The sequence below is a fragment of the Haliotis rufescens genome, unplaced genomic scaffold, assembly GCF_023055435.1.
Source record: "Haliotis rufescens isolate VD_foot unplaced genomic scaffold, xgHalRufe1.0.p SCAF_95, whole genome shotgun sequence".
Lineage (NCBI taxonomy): Eukaryota > Metazoa > Mollusca > Gastropoda > Lepetellida > Haliotidae > Haliotis > Haliotis rufescens.
The window spans coordinates 439,202-461,778 of record NW_025964389.1 but is presented as its reverse complement, the minus strand read 5'-3'; the positions used below and the strand labels follow the sequence as shown (position 1 = coordinate 461,778).

General features: G+C 42.8%; 1 protein-coding gene across 2 annotated transcripts in view; it reads left to right on the top strand.

Annotated features, from left to right (window-relative positions):
- The first annotated feature begins 740 nt into the window (after positions 1-740).
- Positions 741-22,577, top strand: part of LOC124112659 (semaphorin-5A-like) — a 92,135-nt gene continuing 70,298 nt past the window's right edge. The window contains exons 1-2 of one of the 2 annotated variants that reach the window (XM_046472794.2): positions 741-1,296; positions 4,966-5,037. The gene's annotated coding sequence lies outside the window, so the exon portion shown is untranslated. The remainder of the gene's footprint in view (positions 1,297-4,965; positions 5,038-22,577) is intronic. The other variant, XM_046472793.2, reaches the window with a different exon arrangement.

Genomic DNA, 22,577 nt, shown 5'->3' with positions numbered 1-22,577 from the left:
TGATGTCAGTTACTGGATTGTCTGGGCCAGACTCGATTATTTACAGACCGCTGTCATAGAGCTAGAATATTGCTGAGTGCGGCGTTTAACAACAAACTTCGAGTTGATTGTGTACTCTCCAAAACCAAAAAGGATTATGTGGACTATCAGTCTGAGTGCCTTAAATCGCTGTGCAGAGTTGCCTCCCTTCGCTGCCAGGATCCGTTTATCCAAGATTCGGCCCGATAATGATGCACGAGTTCATTTTTCCAATAAAAAAATGCAAGTTTTTGCCTGGTATTTGGGCTTATATTTTGCGTTTATGCCTCCATAAACATTAACAGGTCACGAAAACAACACACAATATGAATGTTTGACTCGATATGAAACCAAAATATCATGAATGAGGAATTAAAGGTAACAAATATCAAAACGAATTTAACCAAGAAACAAATATGCATTGAAACAGAACAGCTCATGTACTGCATCGCACAGAGCAGAACTTGGCGAATCGTTCCAACTTGAATGCCAGCAAGGCGACTCTTAAACACCGCCTGTAGAAAGAATACCATCAAATAAATGATTGAGACAGAAGGGTGTTTTTTTTACTTTACAAATCACTTGTCATACTAACGATCAAACAATACTTGAAGATAGCCCCAAATTGTGTTCAGTGTTGAGGAAAAAACGCGAGAACTATGAACCAAAACCGGCGACATGGAAACAGCGCTCTCGAACGCAGCCGAACTCGATACGCCTGTGATTCTGAACAGAGCCCAATGCAATGTGTCGTGTACGCGAGTGGCGAGGGCGACGCAAACAGACGCTATTTGTTGGAAGGTGAAATGCAACAGCGTTCATGGCACGCGATCGAAGGCAGTCAGTGAATATCGTCTTTATATAGCCGAGGTAAATCGTAGCTGAGGATTGTCGTTCTGATTGTAACCGCCGAGTCAGGCCGACATCACGAATGAGGACACTCGACTATTGACACTGTGGTATAACCTGTTGCTTGTTGATGATGCTGTGTTTTAGGGCCGCGCATCCTTCATCCTATCATCTCTAGCCTTTCTTTGAAGGATGTAACACAGACCTTGTCTTGTATTGAGGAGCTCCTTCACTGGTGAGCCGGTACCTATGCTAAATTTAACCCGTCATCAACTGCATGGCAAATGAATGCGTTGATGAATTGAGTATTTTAACCAGAAGTTTTCTTTGTGACCTAATTACGTAGAATTATAAACTGGCAATCGCACCAAGACACCAACTTAAGAGATTCCACTGGATTTAATACCAATCGACGTCGACATCACAAAGGTAAGTTCAACTATTTGGTGTTATGTGATCCTCCTGAAGACCCCCTCAAAGCTTTCCTCGTTTTCCCTTTAAACTACGAGTCCCGCTCATTCATGAAACGGGATAAAAATAGCATCGCAAGCAATGCTCTGCAGGTCAAAATAAACCCGCTCCTCTCTTCGTTTGGGCTAGTCAAACCTACATTCTACACCCCAACAGTGCACAAGCTTGTCTATGTATTGATTTGGCGGTACGTATATTTTACATATGAAGAAAACCGGTCATCTTAATTGGCAGAACCACAATGGGTAGTCTGGTTAGAATTATGGATTAGCTTATTAACTTTGTATTTATGTTCACATAAATGTAATTAAGTTAATTTGGACAGCTGTGCCAACGACAGAAATGCATGTTGTAACAAATAGGGGTTGTTTAGTAGCCAGCTGTACATTGTACATCACGAGTGAAATCGATGCGTCGTGGCTTGCACGTGCTTCACGATGTTTATGTTTTCATTTTCACGCCATGTTTTGATACGAAACGGTATCGACCGCCAGTGTTGACATGACGTCAAGGTTATAAATAAACCGTATCTTGATATATCGCACATGCGTTTGTGGTGTTGGAGCGGTGCGTTAATCCGGAATTGCTTTGATGGAATTTAAGGAATTTTGAATATGCTTGGCACAATTAATGCTCGCGGTTGCAAACTCTGAGCGATTTCAGGAAAATAACGCATGCCATAATCGGTATTTCTACAAATTTGTTGTCGCTGATTACTGCATTCGTTCAAATAAATGCCTGTCTAAAACCACTCGGTTGGCACATTGCAAGAACGCTCAAGAATGACAGATTGCAAAGGCAGAAATCTCACAACGTTCGCGTGACTTGACGGCTATACACGATCTATAATAGCTTTGATTCCAAGCCTGCTAGTTCCAAGTCAGGCATCTCTCGACATTAGCAATGGTGTAGCTTCGCGCTGACAAGATTGTTGTGGCTCTTTCATTGTGTAACGAACGGATGGAAATATAATTGGCATTGTTGTGAGTTCCGTCCCCTGGAATCCGAGCCTTGCGTGAGAAACAAGAAACATGATTAATTCCGTGCGCCAAGTTCACTTTTATTTTATGTTGTAATTTATCTTAACTGACTTGAATTGACATGAGTCAAAACAATGAGATTTTAGACAGATTTTCGTGAAAACAGAATCGTTTACAAAAAGGTGGGTCATAAAGTATTCAATTTTCACGGCTTTGGAAATACCGTTTTCTACACAGATGTGATATAAATGAGATAATTATTCATACTCTCACAAATAGCAGGGGTAGATTGATTATCGTGTTTAAGTCTTGTGCACATAATCTATAACGGAAAACGCAAAAGCGCGTTTTATTTATCACATTGATCATTAATCCTTATGAATTTTGGGCTGGATTAATGGATTAGTTTTTGTTTTTGTTTTTTTAAAGGTTAAAGGACAGCCGTGAAGATTCGGGGTAGAATAGGTCTTCAGCAAACCATGCTTGCCGTGAAAGGCGACTATGCTTGTCGTAAGAGGCGATTAACGGGATCGTGTGGTCAGGCTCGCTTGGTTGGTTGCATGTCATCGTATCCTTATTGCGTAGATCGATGCTCATGATGTCAGTCACTGGATTGTCTGGTCCAGACTCGATTATTTACCGACCGCCGCCATATAGCTGGAATAGTGCTGAGTGCGGCGTGAAACAACAAATAAACAAACAAAGGTTAAAAGGACATTAACCACGGCAGGGTCCGATGGAATGAGATTCTTGCAATTATGTTGCTGGCATGCTTTCATTAAAGTTTAGAAAAGTGACGAGTAATAAATTCGAGCCCTATTTCATTTAAAACTTACAACTGTATTAAAGAGTCTAAGTGAATTAACGACAGAATGACGATGCGGAGAACAGACTTCTCCCGGGACCGGCATGTTGACACTCTGCCGACTGTGTAGCAATTAAACAGCATGGCACACACGGGAGAATGAGGGAATGATATCTATTGATTGCTTAGATACGACCCCAGATAACCTTGCCACAAGAGGACCTGTTATTCCAATGTTGGTTAAATATGCAATAGACGCTTAGATTTGCGCAGTATCGTTAAATTGTTTATCTAGGAGGGGCATTTTTAAATGAAGAAAATATAGGTTCCAAATTGCAATTTTTTTTCAAAGTCAATGACTTATGTATTAAAGATATAGTGACCATGGATTTATGTACATTCAAATTCCGTCTATTGTTGAGCTGGACACAACCGTTTGTTTTTGCTGATACGTGCTTTTTGAACATGTTGGTTTCGTGTTATAGTGAGTGAGTATGGTTTTACGCCGCTTTTAGCAATATTCCAATAATATCGCGGCGGGGGACACCAGAAATGGGCTTCACACATTGTACCCATGTCGGGAATCGAACCCGGGTCTTCGGCGTTACGAGCGAACGCTTTAACCCCTAGGCTACCCGACCGCCCCGGTTTCGTGTTATAAAGGCACGTGGTCTCATGCACAGCGCGCAGTTCACAAATCGGGTAAAGTTAAGCGACGTTGGTGGCGGAGAGTCGTTGGATTGGTGACCGTGTTAGGCAGCTTGGCTCTTGGGAGTTTCTTGGGCCGCACACTGAACCACTCGCATGGTCTCCTTAATCAAGTGACTTTGTTTCAAATATGCCGCTTTTCTCTTGGCAGTGAAATGGTACCCGGTAGAACGACTGTTAACCGTCTAGCGAGGGGTCGTATACTCCCAAGGGAGATGAGACTAAGAATCCAGTGTACACTGATCCGTTGATCGGGGTTATGATAATGTAGCATTGGCAATCATGCGGCTTTATTTCGGCGCATTATAAATTGACTTATATCCTGTGAGGGCAAGTTCGACACTTTGTCTAAGCTTTGTGTAGCGCGTTTTATACTGACAGAACCTAGCGCAATATGATGTCAAATTAAGAACGCCTGGATGGGAAAGTGAGGTGAGGTTATGGTTGCTTGTTCATTATTCCAAAGACAAACTTCTCACGGGAAATGGAAGATGTTGGACTTACCAACTGTTTTCAATATCCCCAACCTGCGTCCCTTTCAGCTTTCTTCAACATTTTCAACCCCCGGTGTGGATTCCGTGTTAGAATTGGTCCCCGGCAACCTATGCTGGTCGTAAGAGGCTCGGGTGGCCTGAGTCGGTGCCCTGGTTGATGGCGTGTCATCGTAGCCCGATGACGTGGATCGTTGCTCATAATATCAATCACTGGATTATCTCGACAGACTCGATTTTTTTCAGGTTTCCGCCATATAGCCGGTATATTATTAAGTACGGCTTTAAGAACGAACGCATACTCAAATTTTTCAAAATCAAGCTGACACGCCGTGATGTAACTGAAATACTGTTCACAGCTGTTCTGAATTTCAACTCACTCACTCACTCACTTATCGTATTCAGCATCAACAAAACCCAAATTATCACCGTATCAAATCAGTCGTATCGTATCAAGTCATGCGAAGGCGTTAATTACAATTCTACATTGAAAGCTTATAGCGTTTTTGTTTAGTAGCCCATTGACATAGTACACCTATATTATTAACACTATTTGCTTAGACCTCATTTTCCATATGAATAATGTATGAACACTGTCGGATTCAGCTGCAGTATATTATTAATATCCGATTACACATTGCAGATCAATAATCAGTTCCGTGGGAGTCTTTGAAAGAACATCTGTAGCGGATCAGGGAAGGTTTACAGGAAACGGGTAAATTTTGAATTCTTAAATAGGTTGGGAGGGTTAATATTTAAGCCTTTGTTACGTATATATAATATTCTTGTTCTTTTTCATTTGGATTCAAAAGGGGCTCGAACGCGGTTACCACGTTCCCACCAATCTGGTTGGTTGGTTGTGCAGTTGTTTAACGCGGTTGTTTAACGCCGCGCTCAGCAATATTCCAGCTTTATGACGGCGGTCTGTAAATAATCTAGTCTGGACCAGACAATCCAGTGATTAATATCATGAGCATCGATTCACGCAGTTGGGATCGATGACATGCATTAACCAAGTCAGCGAGCCTGACCACCCGATCCCGTTAGTCGCGTCTTACGACAAGCATAGTCGCCTTTTACGGAAATCATGGTTTGCTGAACGCCGCGATATAACTGGAATGCTGTTAAAAGCGGCGTTAAACCCAACTCACTCACTCACTCTTTGTTTTCTTTTGTTGTTTGACGCCGCATTCAGCAATATTCCAGGTACAGGACAGCTTTCTGTAAGTAATCGAGCTTGGACCAGACAATCCAGTGATTGATAGTGTTGGCAACGTCCCACGGCATGCAATCAACTGTAAGTGACCAAGCCTGACCACCCGATCCATTTTGTCCCCTCGTATGACAAGCACGGTTGGTGCATGACTGTCAGCTTGCGTGCATCACATTCGATCAGCAATAGCCACTGTTGTTATGTCAACATGTTGATAAGCTGTCACAAGTTTGAAACTGTTTGACAGCGTTGCCTATTGTCATTGCACCACAAGACACGTGTCTCGCACCACATGACTCGTACCATGGGACTGTTTGAGAAGTGCCTGGGGGACACATGGCTGTTTGGTGACGCTCACAGTTTTAGACCCGTCGGCAAATAGTTCCTCAATGAAACCTCAAAGTCAAAGATGAAAAAGCTTGAAGTCCGCAAAAATAATTCCCGGGAAGCATGATTTGCCAGCACAGAATGTCACTTAAGGTCAGTGTGCGAAGCTTACGTGTACCGTGCTTTCGTCGAGGTCGGTTCGTGATAACATATTTTAACTGACATTTCACCTCAGCATTTTAGCTTTGTCTGTGTGAAACTTTTAAGAAGTGACCATCACCTCCAGTATGCTCCAAAGAGTGGGTGAGTTTGATTTTACGCCGTTTTTAGCAATATTCCAGCAATATCACGGCGTTTGCTCCAAGGAAGTGTGACAGACGCCGCAATTCGCTGAGCAGAGTTGCGCCCCTTGGGCATGCCAGGAAGTTGATCGAGGGACCATCGCTCGCTTTCCTAATTGCGTAGATGGATGCTCATGATGTCAATCATTGGATTGTCTGGTCCTGACTCCGTTATTTACAGATCGTCATCGTACAGCTGGAACATTGCCGAGAGCAGCCTAAAACTACCCCCCCCCCCCCCCATCCCAACAGGACTTGTGTATAAACAAAAAGCGCCTGGCAGAATTCTATTTTAAACTCTCTAAATTGTTAATATTCTAAACTATTAAAATTTGCATCATATATAATCATGAGATAATATATCTCAATACATTTGAGATATATTAATATCCCATTTAATCACATGCACACTAAACATCATAAGAAAGAAAGGATTTTTTTTACTAATGTGGGAATTCTCAAATTAACATAAAAACCTGATTGAAGCTACTTTTCGCAAAACATGACCCGCTTAGGTAACCTTGTGGTACAAGACTTCATTCTTCATGCCAAAACACTGGGTTCGTGTTTTGGGTGTTGTTCCTGGTGCATTCCTCAAAGCGGCGTAAAACCATATGCACTCGACTACAGCTCCACAATAACATTTTGCACTGTGGACAACATCCCGGTTCAATGAGACTGGCGTATAATCTGTGTTGCACGCGTCTGTGAAAAATACCAAGTTGCCTCGCGGATTAGCAGAACGGATAACCAACTACGTGTTTATTTTTGGAATGGGTTGAAGATAACGTTCTTGAAATCCCAGACAGGCGTGATCTCTCTATTATTGCGATACACGTCGTGAACACTCCTACATCCCACGTCCTCTGTAGCGGCAACACCGACAATAGTGGACCCGTTAAGATCCGGGGTAGAACAGGTCTTCAGCAACCCATGCTTGCCGAAAAATGCGACCATGCTTGTCGTAAGAGGCAACTAACGGGATCGTGTTGTCAGGCTCGCTGACTTGGTTGATGCATTTCATCCATCGTGGATCGATGCTCATTATGTCAATCACTGAATTGTCTGGCCCAGACTCGATTATTTCCATACAGACCACCGTCATATAGCTTGAATATTGCTAAGTGCGGCGTTATACAACAAGCACACAAAGATAACTGTAATATGGTCGCATACATTTCCAAATATTATGGACATGTCGGTATAAAATGAAAATCCTCTTACCCATCAAAACAAATACATTTTCTTTCAGGAATAATTTATCCTTTATATCGCCCAGTTTATCAATCAATGGATTGTCTGGCCCAGATCGAGTATTTACATACCGTCGTCATGCAGTTGGAATATGGCTGAATGCGGCTTTAAACGACAACCTAAATAAACCAATGTCGATGAATGCAAGAACGAAAGGAGTGAAATACCGCGTTTATCTCAGTCACAGACTGTTTATGACCCCAAATGTCGTTATATACGGCCCCCTAATATTGCTGGAATATTGCAAGTGTATATTGACATAGCCCTGTGAATCAATCGTGACCAGACACCGCATCAATATCAATGATAAGGGAACAATATAAAAATCGTTTCTTAGCAACAACAAAAACAAACTTGTGAAAACATCTGTGGTTATATTGGAAATTAGCCCAAACAGATAACACAATGCCCTTTCCCGATAACAAATTCACGTCTCAAATCAGTTGTATTGCTTGATAAATAAAAGCGACAAAAAAACATTTCCATGAGCATGAGAGGCCTCTGCTGAAGGTCGAGTTCGTTGTAGGATTTCGACAGTCGGATATAGCTTGTCTGAGTAAATATTTGTAGGTTTCGTGCTCTGCAATTAAAGGATTCACGTTATAAAGCCCGCTGTTGTGGCGTCCTCAGGACGCCAAACAGATGGCGCCCGGAATATCTACAATACGTGGTCATCCATTGAACATTCGGACGGGTGGTTCGGAAATCGCTTTAGGTGGTAAGATCGAGAAAAGCTGTCTATACTCCTGACGATGGACCTTTTGTAATCCCCAACCACATAGCCTAAAGGCCAACACAAATATCTATGTAAATTGATTTTAAACTTTCATCGCCATCCGAGATCGATTCCTTTACCCCCTGTCGACCTTGGGGATACATGAAAAGAAGCAGTGGTAATTCCCTGGCGTAATTAGCACGTGCTGCTCACAAGAGGGCGCCACCGTTTCCGCGGGAGATTGATCGGCTGGGGAATCCCCGGCACGGGCACAGGTGGTCGACGGCGAAAATCAAACCCCACCTGTAGATCTTGTAGCGGTTATCTCCCTTGAAGTGTTTTTTAATTGGGTTTTAAGACGGAATAATTCTTCAAATAGCAAGGTTCGTGTTTCGTATCAACGCTCGAAGTAGGGTTTGATGACTCATTTTGAGACTTAATTGGACTGTAAGAGTTAGTAGGATTGCGTTTAGATGTTTGATGTAAGTTAAATATTGGAATCTACTAGATTATATTCCAATAGTCGTCTTTTTAACAACCTGGTTTCAATGAACGTTTTCCTTTGGGGAATATTGAAGGAAATGGTCCGCTAAAGTCCATGTTTGTCGTAGAGTATGGTAGGACCTGGTGACAATGGGCAACAAGATGATTGTATAAAGTCGTACGGCGGTGTGTTTGTTTGTTTGTTTGTTTGTTGTTTTGATGCCGCACTCGGCAATGTTCAAACTATATGACGGCGGTCTGTAAATGATCGAGTCTGGACCAGACAGTTCCAGTGAGTGACATCATGAGCCTCGATCCACGCAATTCGGATACAATGACATGCATCAACCATGTGAGCGAGCCTGACCACTCGATTCTGTTAATCGCCTATTACGACAAGCACAGTCGCCTTTTACAATGAGCCTGGGTTGCTGAAGGCCTGTTCTATCCCGGATCTTCACTGGGGTACTTTGGTGTGAATCGGTGCTCATACTTTCAACCACTCGTTTTCTTCACCTAGGTATTCTTAGCTGTGAAATCATATCTATTTACTGCGCCATATGTTTTAAATACTTTCATATTCACATTTATTTATTATTCAATGTCTCGTCTTGTGGATTCCCCCATAGTAAAATTCTATTTGAGTCCGATGCTGATTTTTCACATTACAGACTATCGTGAACATTGTTACACTTCTCAAGCTCACGAACCATTAATCTTCAAGTACATAAAATATTTAGATTGGAAATAGTGCTGTTGCGACACTTTAAACTCCAACGGGTCGATGTTACTGCCTGGGACTCTATTAAGATGCTACCCAACTCCTGATAGGGGTAATCAGATAAGGTCATGATATTTATATATACACTTGACATATTAGAACCATTTTTGTTTATCATGGAAACTTAAAATATCCATAGTAACGTTACTGAGACAATAAAAGCGAACCGAAAATATATGCGATATGACAACTGATTGAGATGCCACTGAGATACCATGCCGCAGTTTAACATGAATACCCTAGTCAGACACAGTATGGTACAATCCGAGGCGACCAGGTGTTGTTTTTGTCCTTTAGTGTTGAACACCAGGTAGGGTAACCACAGGTAAATCTTTCTTTAAAAAACTTCTTTTGGAATGATGCGGCCTGGGAACGACCTTCCGACCTTCCGCTCTTTCTTCTAGACCACGGAGGAGGCCTATTGCAACTAAGATTTACCTGACAATAGGAGGGAATTCATGGAAAGAGACTCTTGTTTTCGTTATGCGTCGAGAATATGTCCTTGGATAAATAACCTCAGAAACTTGTGTTTTTATGACTTTTTCTGTCAGCTTTCAGTTCAAATTTGGAGCAAAGTTAAAGCATTGAGAACTGATTAAGAATTATAGCCTACAAATGCTATAAGTCATGAGGACTACCGTTATTAGATTTTTACTTGTCCTCGCAACAATTTAGTAGTCTCGGGCTAGCGGACTATCGTGAATTTCGAAGGTTGGATAATGTGATGCCAGATGCCAGAACGATGGTTTTCCGGTTTTAGCAGAGCCGTAGCTTGATCTAGACAGGTGCTACAAAGCAGGAAGACATACGGGCGGATATCCCAGAGAGTCTGTTACGAAGGTCGATACCCTTCTTACCTATCACACAATAGACCCACCCAGCATGTGCATTATGTTTAGCTCACCTGGCGCGTTGTTCGTCCGTCCGTCGATAAGTTTGACATTTTCGAAATTTTAACACTATGAAAAAGAAAATGACGGTGTCTCTTTCAACCCGACTTTAAACGTGGCAGCCATTATGTTTTCATAATTAATGTGAGCTACAGTGCCTTGGGGCTCTACATGTTTGCTTCGCGATGGAAACCGGTTATCATCATCATCTGTTTATGTTGCTGCAAAAGCAAGGAGTGACGACTCCGATGTGACAGAAAGCAGACTCCCACTTGATATGCCAAGTTAATGATATGTCCCACGGCGATGTTATTTAACATCATAAATAGTTACAAGCCATTATCGGATGACTCACAAGGTTATACAACTCATTTAACTCATTAACATAGCAGAGGCACCATTAGGGCAATCAGGAGCAGGAGCGATATGGATGCAGCCAGCTAAGCAGCCTTAAAACAATGAACACGTTTGCATAGCAGTGAATAAATATTGTACACAGCAGTGTCCATTGCCATGGTAACGCACACAGCTGAGCGTAATACAATACCTCCCTTCGTTTATGGTTGTGTTTGTTTGTTTGTTGTTTAACGCCGCGCTCAGAAATATTCCAGCTATATGACGGCGGTCTGTAAATAATCGAGTATGGACCAGACAATCCAGTGGTTAACATCATGAGCATCAATCCACGCATTTGGGATATGATGACATGCATCAACCAAGTCAGCGAGCCTGACCACCCGATCCCGTTAGTCGCCTCTTACGACGATCATGGGTTGCTGAAAACCTATTCTAAACCGGATCTTTACGGGTCCCTTCCTCTTTAGAATGAAATGCAATGGAAGCACTGCTGGCGATAATACTTACTAGGCTATGTCGAATTGGTTTCATGCTCGCGTAAGATGCGACTAACGGTATCTGGTGGTCAGGCTGACGTGATTGATGCAAGTCATCGTCACCCAAATTGCGTGAATCGTTGCCCATGATATCAATCTCTGGATTGTCTGGTCCATACTTGATTCTTTAAAGACCGCCGACATGTAACTGAAATATTGCTGAGTGCGGCGTTAAACAACAATCATGAAACGAACACCACGCTGTGCAAGACACGTTGGTTAAGTTCCTGTTCGAAACATTCATATCAGTCTTCAAAAACATCTTCAAATAGGACACTGTATTGATATTCCGCTGATTCCGATTCTGCAATACAGGAGTGCTCTCGATGTCAATGTATCTTTTGTTGTATCGGGGCATTGAGGTAGTTGATTGACCCTTTAATGGGTGACCTCACTCAAGTCGATGCTTCTATAATTCCCATTCAGCTGGTTTTGTTGCGTAATGCCACTTAAAGTATAAAAACAGTTTCCAATGTATTCCTTTTAACGTCACTTCTTAAGTGTTTGCATAAAATCCGACCAACAATGAATTCCACTGTACAGCCTCCAGTAAAGATGGATTGACACTGATGCGGGGTTCAGAGGATGGTTGGAAATTGTCCTTTTGAAGATCATTAAGCGCGCCGTTATTTCCCATAATTCATCTTCACTTCAAGGTCCGCCATTAAGAAGGTATTCAACTGTCGAACCTAATGGCTTTGAAAGTTAAACTACTCGGCTTGTTTAAACGCGAGACATTCACGGGCCACCAGGTTTGTGCAGCATTCAAATAAAACACATTTGCCAGATTAAACATGATGTATTAAAAGGTTCGAAATCTGTCATGATTAATGTGGTTTTGACAGGTTTCTCCGTGTGAATTCTTTAGTGGTGGAAATACCTCTTAACTTCTTTGCACGTTTTTTTTTGTATGTGAGTGTGTTGTTTCCGAACTTATGTGGTCGATGGGTGATGCGTGAAGTTGAATGAATGTTTGAATTTGTTTGGTACCTAAAAAATTGTTCAAGGAACAAAAGTGTCTATATTTGCAATGTTCCTCACTCTCTGATTCTAATGCAACAAAATCGATTCCGGCTTTGGATATGTCATGCTGAAGACTAAAGGGTCTTTGTCCTTACCTTCCTCTCAAAGAAAACATCCTTTGAAATGCTTATGTTTTTTCAAAGAACGCAGTAGCATATAAAGCAGGTCTCTGTAATTGTTTGTTTGTTTGTTGTGCAAAGCGTCACTATGACGGCGGTCTGTATATAAGCCGAGCCTGGATCAAACAATCCAGTGATTGACATTCTTACGGCCAGTTGGTTGATGTATGCAACGTGATTTAGTTCCGTAATCACGAAGAACAATAGACAGATACGACTTCCTTGTCTCAGAAAAAGACTCTTTTGAAGTGGAGGAATTGGAAAAAACCCAGCTGTTTTGGCTGACTTGAAGACATTGACAACATCAAGAGGAAGTCTTTGGACCACTCGGAAGTCTTGAAAGCGTTTCATCAGTTCTAACTTTGTCTTGTTCCTGGAACAATAATTGTTCTTACCATGCATATAGAAGTTTGAGAACAACAACGGAGAAATATATGATGCTTCAGCATGGAATTGTTTTCCAACGATATTGGAATTTTGGTTTCAATGACTTTTAATATCACGTTGGTATTGATCGAACATAGAACCCGCAGCGCTTTGGTGAAAGACACTGATTCTTTTATTTGGTGCATTGATCTCCAATAATCTTGTTTCTATTAATGCAAACATGACAACATTTGAATTGACTGCCGTCAATGGTCAAGTTTATGTTTGTTTGTTTGTTGTTAAACGCCGCACTTGGCGATATTCCAGCTAAATGATAGCGGTCTGTAAATAATCGCGTCTGGACCAGACAATCCAGTGATTGACATCATAAGCATCGATCCACGCAATTGGGATCGATTGACATCATGAGCATCGATCCACGCAATTGGGATCGATGACATGCACGAACCAAGTCAGCGAGCCTGACCACCCGATCTAGTTAGTCGCCTCTTACAATCACAGTCGTCTTTTATGGCAAGCATGGGTTGCTGAAGACCTATTCTACCATGGGGTCTTCACGGGTGTCAAGTTTATGAAAGACGTATGGAATGGAATACAATATGCAGGTTTGATTAAAGCTCCGAGCACAGGTTTAATGACACCATATGTACCGTTTATATGTGATAGAAAGACAATACTTGGAGTTGTATACTGACTCGGTCCTCGATGTTGGAACAGAAAAGGTACAGCAACCGTCATGTCGCAGTCAGCCAATCCAGTGATTGACATCATGAACATCAGCTGGAATATTTGCGGAATGCGGCGTTAAACAACAAACAAACAAAACAAAAAAGGCTCCACATTGGTTAATGACGTCATCGCATCCCATGATGATCTTAATATTAATCACAGGATGGTCTGACTCAATTTGTAACAGACCGCTGTCGTGTAGATGGAATATTGCGGCTTTCAACGAGAAACAAAGAAAGCAAACGGAGAGATATTAGATCTTAGAAGGTCGGAGACAGAGAAAAGTCGTAGATCCATCCCTCTCCATCCCCGTCAGGTCACGTAGTCGCCTACGTTCCACCTTTCATGAGCTACCGGTATGCGGACATTTTGTAGGTATTTGCTTTCCAGCTCAAGAGATGAAGTTTATGGTTATCCCTGAGGATATGCTACGTGCATATTTCAAGAAGATGATACTTTTAGATCCTTTTCGCTAATATGATATTTCACATAAATAATAATTTCGGATGCAATTTATCACTTATCTTGTATTTCCATGATATCTGTGTGTCAACAGCGGGCTCCAGATGGCGTCTTACAGACTTAAATCTTGTCTACGAGGACAGACTTATGACTCAAAGCCACGCGAGGACAGAGTAAGCAGATGAAAGAAACTTCCAATATCATTCCTGATAATAAATAGAAAGTTTATGGTGATTAGGCGCTTATAAAAAACCTGCTTCATACGGTTGGTCCTTAACCGACTCATTGTCGGTCTTCCAACGCAATATCGTCTGATGACGAGTACTGTCAAAGCCGAACAATGGAATCAGCGGAATGAACACGGCTTTGGCGCTGATCCTCAGTCTTGAATGAAGGCACAGGAAGCCAGGAATAATTCTTGAAAGCTTCAATAACGCGGTGTTTTAAAGAATCCGAATTTCGGCTGAATTGATTTCATTGAGAACTGACTCCGGGTCATTGAAATCCGAATGCAAATGGCCAAGCAGGGACGGAGAGTACTAAATTTTGTTCGCTCAATGTTTGCGATCTGGTCTAGGCGATTTCTTATCATGCAAATCGAGCGGGACTTAACCATTACTGCAGGGTTCTTTGGAACCAGGATTAAATTTATCGTTAATCACAGGTAACCATATTGGAAGCTGCGCCAAGAGCAGTGATTTTAATTCGTGATAGCTGATGTATATTGTCTGAGACGAGCGTCTGTCCAGACCCTGGGAATGAAGTCTCAGACTTACATCGTGGGATCTACTTTTCAAATTTTCGGTTTCCATGACATTGGCTGCAACACTTTGACTATTACCCCATATTGACGTCGTGACCCCAGACCTCTATGTAGAGTGACGTCATGCCTGGTGGCCAACTTGGCGCCGAATGCCATGTAAGTGGCCACGTGGAGGATTCCGGCGTGGGACTGGTCTGGAACTTCTGTGAAAGGCAGCTAAAACTGAACAGAAGAACGTTATTGTTCAACCTTGACCTGGACCTGTCTTACCGTATCCTGACTGTCTGGTTCAATCCAAAATGTGGTTTTTACCTGCGCCAGGGCCGGTTTCATGTGCATTCCGTTGCGAAGTACCTTTAGAAACCGTGGGAATTCCGGGCTAGGCCCACAGTCGTAAGGTGTGACTAGATGGATTTGGTGGTTTGATGGTCATTTGCGTGTCATCGTACCCCGACGTCGTGGGGCGTTGCTCATAATATCAATCACTGATTTCTCTGGTCCAGACTCGATCAATTAGAGGCCGCTGGCATGTGGCTGGAATATTCCTGAGTGCGGCGCTATGCAAAAAAACAAACAAATAGAACCTTAGCCAGCTTTAAGGACTGCATGCCATATTCACTAGTACGGCCCGGTAACTCACCCGTCAAGATCCGGGGTAGAACAGGTCTTCAGCCACCCATAAAAAGACGACTATGCTTCTCGTAAAAGGCGACTAACCGGATCGGGTGGTCGGGCTCGCTGACGTGGTTGATGCAAATTGCGTGGACCGATGCTCATGATGTCAATCACTGGATTGTCTAGTGCATACTCGATTATTTGCAGACCAATGCTCAAATATTGCTAACTGCTGCGTTAAACAACAAACAAACAAGATACGCACAGAAAAGATTCAAATTATTATTCGATTGATCGCTCATTTCAAGACTGTTCTGTAACCGGAAGCCTGCCAATACGACTATTGGCAACAATGTGATCTACCCAAGTACCGGAACATAATGTTGAAACACATTATGACACATAAGAATGGTTTGTCCCTTGAACCAATTTAAGGAAGTGCTTTGTCAGCATGGCGTGACAACTCGACTACAGACAGACAAACGTGTCCAAGATGTGGGAACAAACATGCCATTGATGGAACGGCTTGTCATATCGCCATTATGTCTAACTCCAATGCAACCCACTCTAAGTATTACAGTGCTGCTTTTTACAAGGTTGCCAGACAAGGTTCTTAGATTCGTACATTGTATCGCTTATATCTTGATATAAGTTTTCATCTGTTGACGAGTACTGTCAAAAACGAAGTCGACAAACTGCGGCTTTCTTATAAAACCTTTGATGTCTTGTCTACAGGCAATTTCAATTTAGAGTTTCTTTAAATTTTCAGCTTTCCAACATCGATCATGGGAAACCATATTTATTGTCAGTAGATGTATCCATGTGTTTTTTGCAACTAATGGAATGAATTTCAAACTTTTGTTCCGTGTTCCTTGTTTGAGATAACTGTCTGCGATGTACGAGTGAGTGTTTGGTGTGAGCAGTATTCCAGTTGTATCACGGCGTGTCATGTTACTGTGGGATGAAAGCCTGATGTGATGCAGGTCTCGGCCGTTTACCCCTTCGGTGAAACCTACGAGCATGGGTATGGTGCTGACAAAACCCTCCCCTTTTATGTCAACCCCCTCAAAAACATTCAATTCTCCAATGCTCCATTTGATGCGATTTACTGTGGTTTGATCTGATACCAATCGCTTTTTGACGATGTAAATATTGACGCATTTAAAAGCAATAAATCTACAGTCTCGACCGATGCCAACTTAAGCCGTTTCCTATTGCAAACGTACGGGGTGTGCCAAACTCTTAACGGAAGATTTGTTAGTATGGAATATCAATCAGGTATTTACCACGCTGAAAGTAAGACTTGAATCCACCAGACTTAGCCGACATCTGATTCGAGCCATGAACTACATACTTTATCGCCGCCTGAAAAGACTGCAACGACGATTGGGCTGAATGGAGCTGAGAAACAGGTCTGATTGTACCCTTGCACTGAATAGCAGCAAGAAGGTCCTTCTCAAACAGCCTTGTTCAATCACCAGAATATATTCAACTGGGTGGCGACGACTGGACGAGGGATTGGATGTAAGTGCCAGTTTGCGTCGATTTCGGACGAGAATGCCTTTCAAATCTACTCTTTAAGGTTCCGGGGTCATTTAGGAGCAATTTGAAGGTATTTACACAACAATCGGACTCCAAATTGGGATTTTCTGCTCAATTAAAGGGCCAGGTTAGCATTTGAGGATCCAGTGTTTGAAATCCCATTCTATTGACGTCCACATCTTGAAGCGTCTCTTGATCAATGCTTAAGTGATTGACGTCTCGTTGTACGGGCGGATCGTAGGCCTACGGGCATCGCAATCCAATCGTTTTCGAATTGTATCACTTGAGGGAATACTTTTCATGTAAATTTCATTCCACCTTGAAAGTTTGACGAGGAAATACATGCAAATATATCAGTAATGACAGCTGAAGGTCCACGGCGAATTGCAGAAACATGGACCGATTAGGGCGTAATTCCATATCAGTAAAATTGAACGGTGCCGATTTGTGACGAAAACGTCTCTTAATGCTGAGCGACTCGGCGAGATATGCTATAAAATGAAAAAAACGCTGCAAATTTAATTTCAGTCCCAGAATCAATAAGGACACGTGGTGGAAGGTGAAATAATGCCCGCCTTGTTTTGCTGCGTTCAAAGATCAGGTCGAAATTGTTACTGACGACAAGGATGATCCAGGATCTGTCTTCTTATTAACACTGTTGGCGTCTGTAATCTGAAGTGGTTATATTCGCCCATGTACGTTCATTTGTTATCACACTGGATTGGAAGGTTTGTCATGAAGTAGTCTCCGGGCCGCGGGCCACAGACTGAGGATCAATGTGCAGGATTATCTCCCTTAAATGCCAGGATCCGCTTGGCTTGCATTCGAATTAGATCTGTCCTGAGAGGCTCTGCGCCTCCTTTAACGGTATTCACGACTGGGGACACCAGGAATGCGCGTTACACATTGTACCCATGTGGGAATCAAACCCGGGTCTCGGCGTGACAGGCGAACGCTACAATCACTGGACTACCCTCACTCCCTGAATATGATTGTCAAACCATATCTGAACTCTTGGCTTTCACCGACATATAACGTCCACGACCTGAGGTCGGGTTTCTTTTGTGGGATTCCGAGAAATAATGAGGCCGCGAGCAACCAGTGCTGGTCGTTAAGTTCATCACCTGGTCAGATTCGGTGCCTTCGTTAAGAATGTATCATTGTACCCGAACGGCGCGGATTGTTTGATTATTTCCAGACCGCTCGCATACGGTTGGAATATTGCGGCGTTACACAACACATAATCAACAAAGCACCTTGTTTTCTTACCACATAATCGCCGCCTCCGTGGTCTAGTGGTAGAGCGTCCGCCCGGAGAGCGGAAGGTCTGGGGTTCGATCCCCGGCCGCGTAATACCAAAAGACGTTAAAAGATGATACTTGTTATTACCCTGTCTGGCGCTTGGCATTAAGGGGCTAAAACAAGGACTGGTCGGCTCGGAGACAGTTTACTGTGTCTGAGTGGGGTTTTCATGTTAAACTGCGGAATGGTATCTCAGTGAGCTAGCACTATAAATCGGCATCACTAATACAAACAGCCACACACACACACGTGCATGCACGTCGCTATATAAGTGCAATAATCTTGGACGCGACGTTAAACCCAATTTCACCTCACCTCTTACCACATAAAGCTTAGAAAATGATCCCCGTGACGATCCGGGTTACAGTTGGTCTTCGGGAACCCATGCTTGTCGCAAGAGGCAACTAACGGGATCGAGTGGTCAGGCTGTCTGATTTGGTTGATGCATGTCATCGTGTCCCTATTGATTGTTTGTTTGTTTGTTCTTTTGACGCCGCTATCAGCGATATTCCAGCTATATGACGGCGGTCGGTAAATAATCGAGACCAGACAATCCAGTGAATGACATCATAAGCATCGATCTACATAATTGGGATCGATGACATGCATAAACCAAGTCAGCGAGCCTGACCACCCGATCCGGTTTTTCGCCTCGTACGACAAGCAAAGTCCGCTTTTACGGCAAGCATGGGTTGCTGAAGACCTATTCTACCCCGGATCTTCACGGGTCGTATCCCAATTGCATAGATTGATGCTCATGATGCCATATAGCTGAAATATCGCTGAATGCGGCGTTAAACAATTAGAAACTCAATCCTGTAATTTGTGGAAAGGTGGCTGGTTCACGAGGTGTAATTATAGAATTTGACACATCAACAAAATCGACCTCTTTGATATAGAACATGATTCGCCTTCGCGAAGAACCCTCGACAAACGTTGATGGCCATGTGGTCCAAACACGAGTTTACAGAAGAATTGTCTGTGTGATACAAATGTCGTGATAACGATCAGCCGTAATCCTTGTGCAAAGGGTGCTCGAGGAGATTGCTTCATTTAGGAGAACGTCTGTCGTCTGCTTGTTCAGTCTGTTGGACTTTAGTATGCTGAAGGGGGCACGGTTGGCCCAGTCGTCTAAGGCCCCGATTTCGCTGTGCAGAGTTGCGTCCCTTGGGCACGACAGAAACCTTTGCTCTTGGGTTCGAATCCCGGTTCGCCCAGATTGTGTTTCTGGGTTTGTCAGCACCATACCTGTGCTTGTGGGTTTATACCAAAGTTGAAAACGTCTGAGACCTGCATCACTTGGGGCTTTCTTGTCACATTAAGCTGACAAGCGATCAAGGCTATTTGATCCGACCCGCCTACTATGAACTCATCAAGCAATAATCACTTAATTGTTTAATTGGCTTCATGTCCCATTGGCTTCCACCATGTGTCCATCGTGTTGTGACAGTATTATACCCTTGTTGTCAACACATTACCTATGTTATCCCACTCATATATGCAATTGTTGTTACTGTTAATCCACTATTAATCCTCAAACCTACTATATATATTCTGTACTATGTCCCTCATTCAGACTTGCTTGACAACGGTATAAGGATCTATACCGAAACGTCGCTTTTTACAGTATTAAAGAAGTTGTTATCCATAAAATTGTGTCTACCTTGTCATCCGTCATCTTCTAAGTAATGCCTATCAAACAATTTAGCTGACAAGCCGTTATATAGCTGGAATACTGTTCAAAGCGGCGTTAAACCCAACTAACTCACTAGTATGCTAAATGAAGTTCTCCTTTTATCCCGCGGTGGTTAACGCGTTCCCTCGTCACGCTGAGCTTCAGCTGTGAAAAAGCGGCGTAAAACCATATTCGCTCACTTATTTTGACAGGGCTGCTTTTCAGGGAGACTTTCATCGCTTGTGTTTAATTAACGCTTGACGTGATAACATTTGACAGGGCGTGATTGTCGAGATGTTGCTCTCTGCACACTGACACAAAACTGTTTTCATAACTGGTACCAATTACGTCACCATATACGTTTGTTGCTCAACGCCGCATTCAGCAATTTTTCAGCTGTATGACAGCGGTCCGTAAATAATAGGAGTTTGGACCAGACAATTGGGATATAACATGCGTCAAGCATGTCAGCGAGCCTGACCACCGGATCCCGTTAGTCGCCTCTTATTTTATAGATCTTAAAAACGTCATATTTCAAAACAGATTTTAGTTTCAATTGGTATACACACCCCATTTAAATGACCCATGTTTTGGTGGGGATGTAGCGAAGACAACGATTGTGTACCACGATTTGGACTTAACCCCAGTTTCAACAGGTTTTCATTAATGTGGCGTGTCAGTTTGATGTGGTTTGAAACCAGTGATGGGGTGTTTTAGACGTTTTTAACTTGAGACGACCAGGCAAAACGTGACACCCAATAATTATTACACAGAGATTATGGCCTACTTAGTCTTCTTGGGGGGATTCCGCGTCTAGCCCCAGTCCCTCATGGTAGCCGAACCCCTTAGGGATTCCCAGGTTAGAACAGATTCCCAAGCAACTTAGCGTGGTCGTATTAGAGGCTACAAGTGGATCGGGTGGTCAGTCTCGGTGACGGTTGACAGCGTTTTCTCGAATCCCATTTGCGCGGATCGATGCTCATAATATCAATCACTAGCATGCATCAACCAAGCATGCGAGCCTTACCATCCGATCCCATTAGTCTTCACGGGCGCAATGGTGTGTGACGATATTGAAGAAACACTGTTGACTGCCGAGTTTAAAACACTCATGTTCACTCCCTCGCTTATAACACGGTGACCCACGCTGTATCACAGTCCATTAGCCTGAGTTAATTCTTGTCCCAAGAGAAGCCATATCGAGACTCGGTGTGAAGCACTACTGGTTCTAGGAGTAGATTGGTGTGGAAGTCAGGCTGCGTTACCACACAGTCAGCCTCCCTGAAATCCTCTTCATCACCAGAGAGTTTCAGTCGCTTTAATCATTCCTCTGTTATGGATGGCCTGGACAGAACATCAGTCGAAGGTTGTGTTTAGTTCCTGGGAATCTTCATGGTTTGGGCACAAACTGGGAAGAATTGAAAAGCATATTTCAATTCAGTCACATTGACCCGAAAATCGGAAACTTGAAACTTTGGATTACGCTGAGCTCCAAGCTTGCCCATGCTAACATACAGTCGCGATCGATCCTTCCGATGCTTCCATCTTTTGCCTTTCGAATTAACTTTTTCTACATCTCTATGCTTTATTGTTGTTTGATGTTAATAATTCAGCAGTCAATATGATACTTTGATGTTATTTAAACGATCGCCATTCAAGAATATTAATTTAAACGCGATCATTCTATCTCCATGCGTAATGGCTTGTGCATTTGGATATGAGAACGGGGATTGTTTTTCTCATATTTCTTATTCCTTGAAATAACACTATAGAAGTGGATAGGTTTTATGGTACTGGTATGTCAAGATATATATTTTAAACAACTTTCAAAATCTTCAAATAGTCCAACAGACTTATCTATACTTGAACTTCCGGTCCCTTGTGGAGCGCCCGCCATTCCAATTACCGTCCCGAGAGGTTTGGGGATTGTCCTGTTGGGGCGCCAAATAACTGTTATTAGAAATAGACATGGTTAATAATGAGACCCATGTCAGTCATTCTGCGTCCAGCAGGGATCTTGACCAGATGACCACATTTGTCATGCGGGACTTCATGAAATCGATCACCTTCGGCCAGAAGCGCCAAACTGTGGTCGAGAAACAGCGAGAAATGACGAGATTTGACATCGGTCCGACATATCACGCCGATACAGGACCCTTGGTTCTAATTACCAGTCGTGTGGATGGTAGTATTTGTCGATAAAGAGGCTGTTATCAAGATGTGTAAATATTTACACGCTGTTAGGAGCTATGATTTCTGGCACAGATATCGCGGATGAGTAGACTCATTATTGTCTGGATAAGGACAACTGAATAAAGACTGACCTTATCCAACAGTGGAATGTTTCAATCCCCAGAGAGGTCCAAGGTCATAGATCCTACAGTTTTAACTGTGCTTTTAATCTCGACACGTGTCTTCCGGAAAAATACTAGGCGTGTAACGAGTTCAAATATTGGTGCAATCCGGCAGACACATTTCTCGTTGGGCGGTGATTTAGTGAGATTTCCACCCAGGGACCATCAATTAGAAATACTCAAATGGCTGAGAGTTGATTATTTATGGCAATCAATACCCTCAGCCAACTCGACTTTTAATCAAGTCTCTTGAAGTAACGACATGCATTGACGTGTATATAATTGGTCTGGGACTGGAGACAAACCAGCCAAGTGTAACTACCTATTATAATGGCCTGTATAACAAACGTCATCACGCAGCGACAATGATGTCGGAGGGTCTTAACA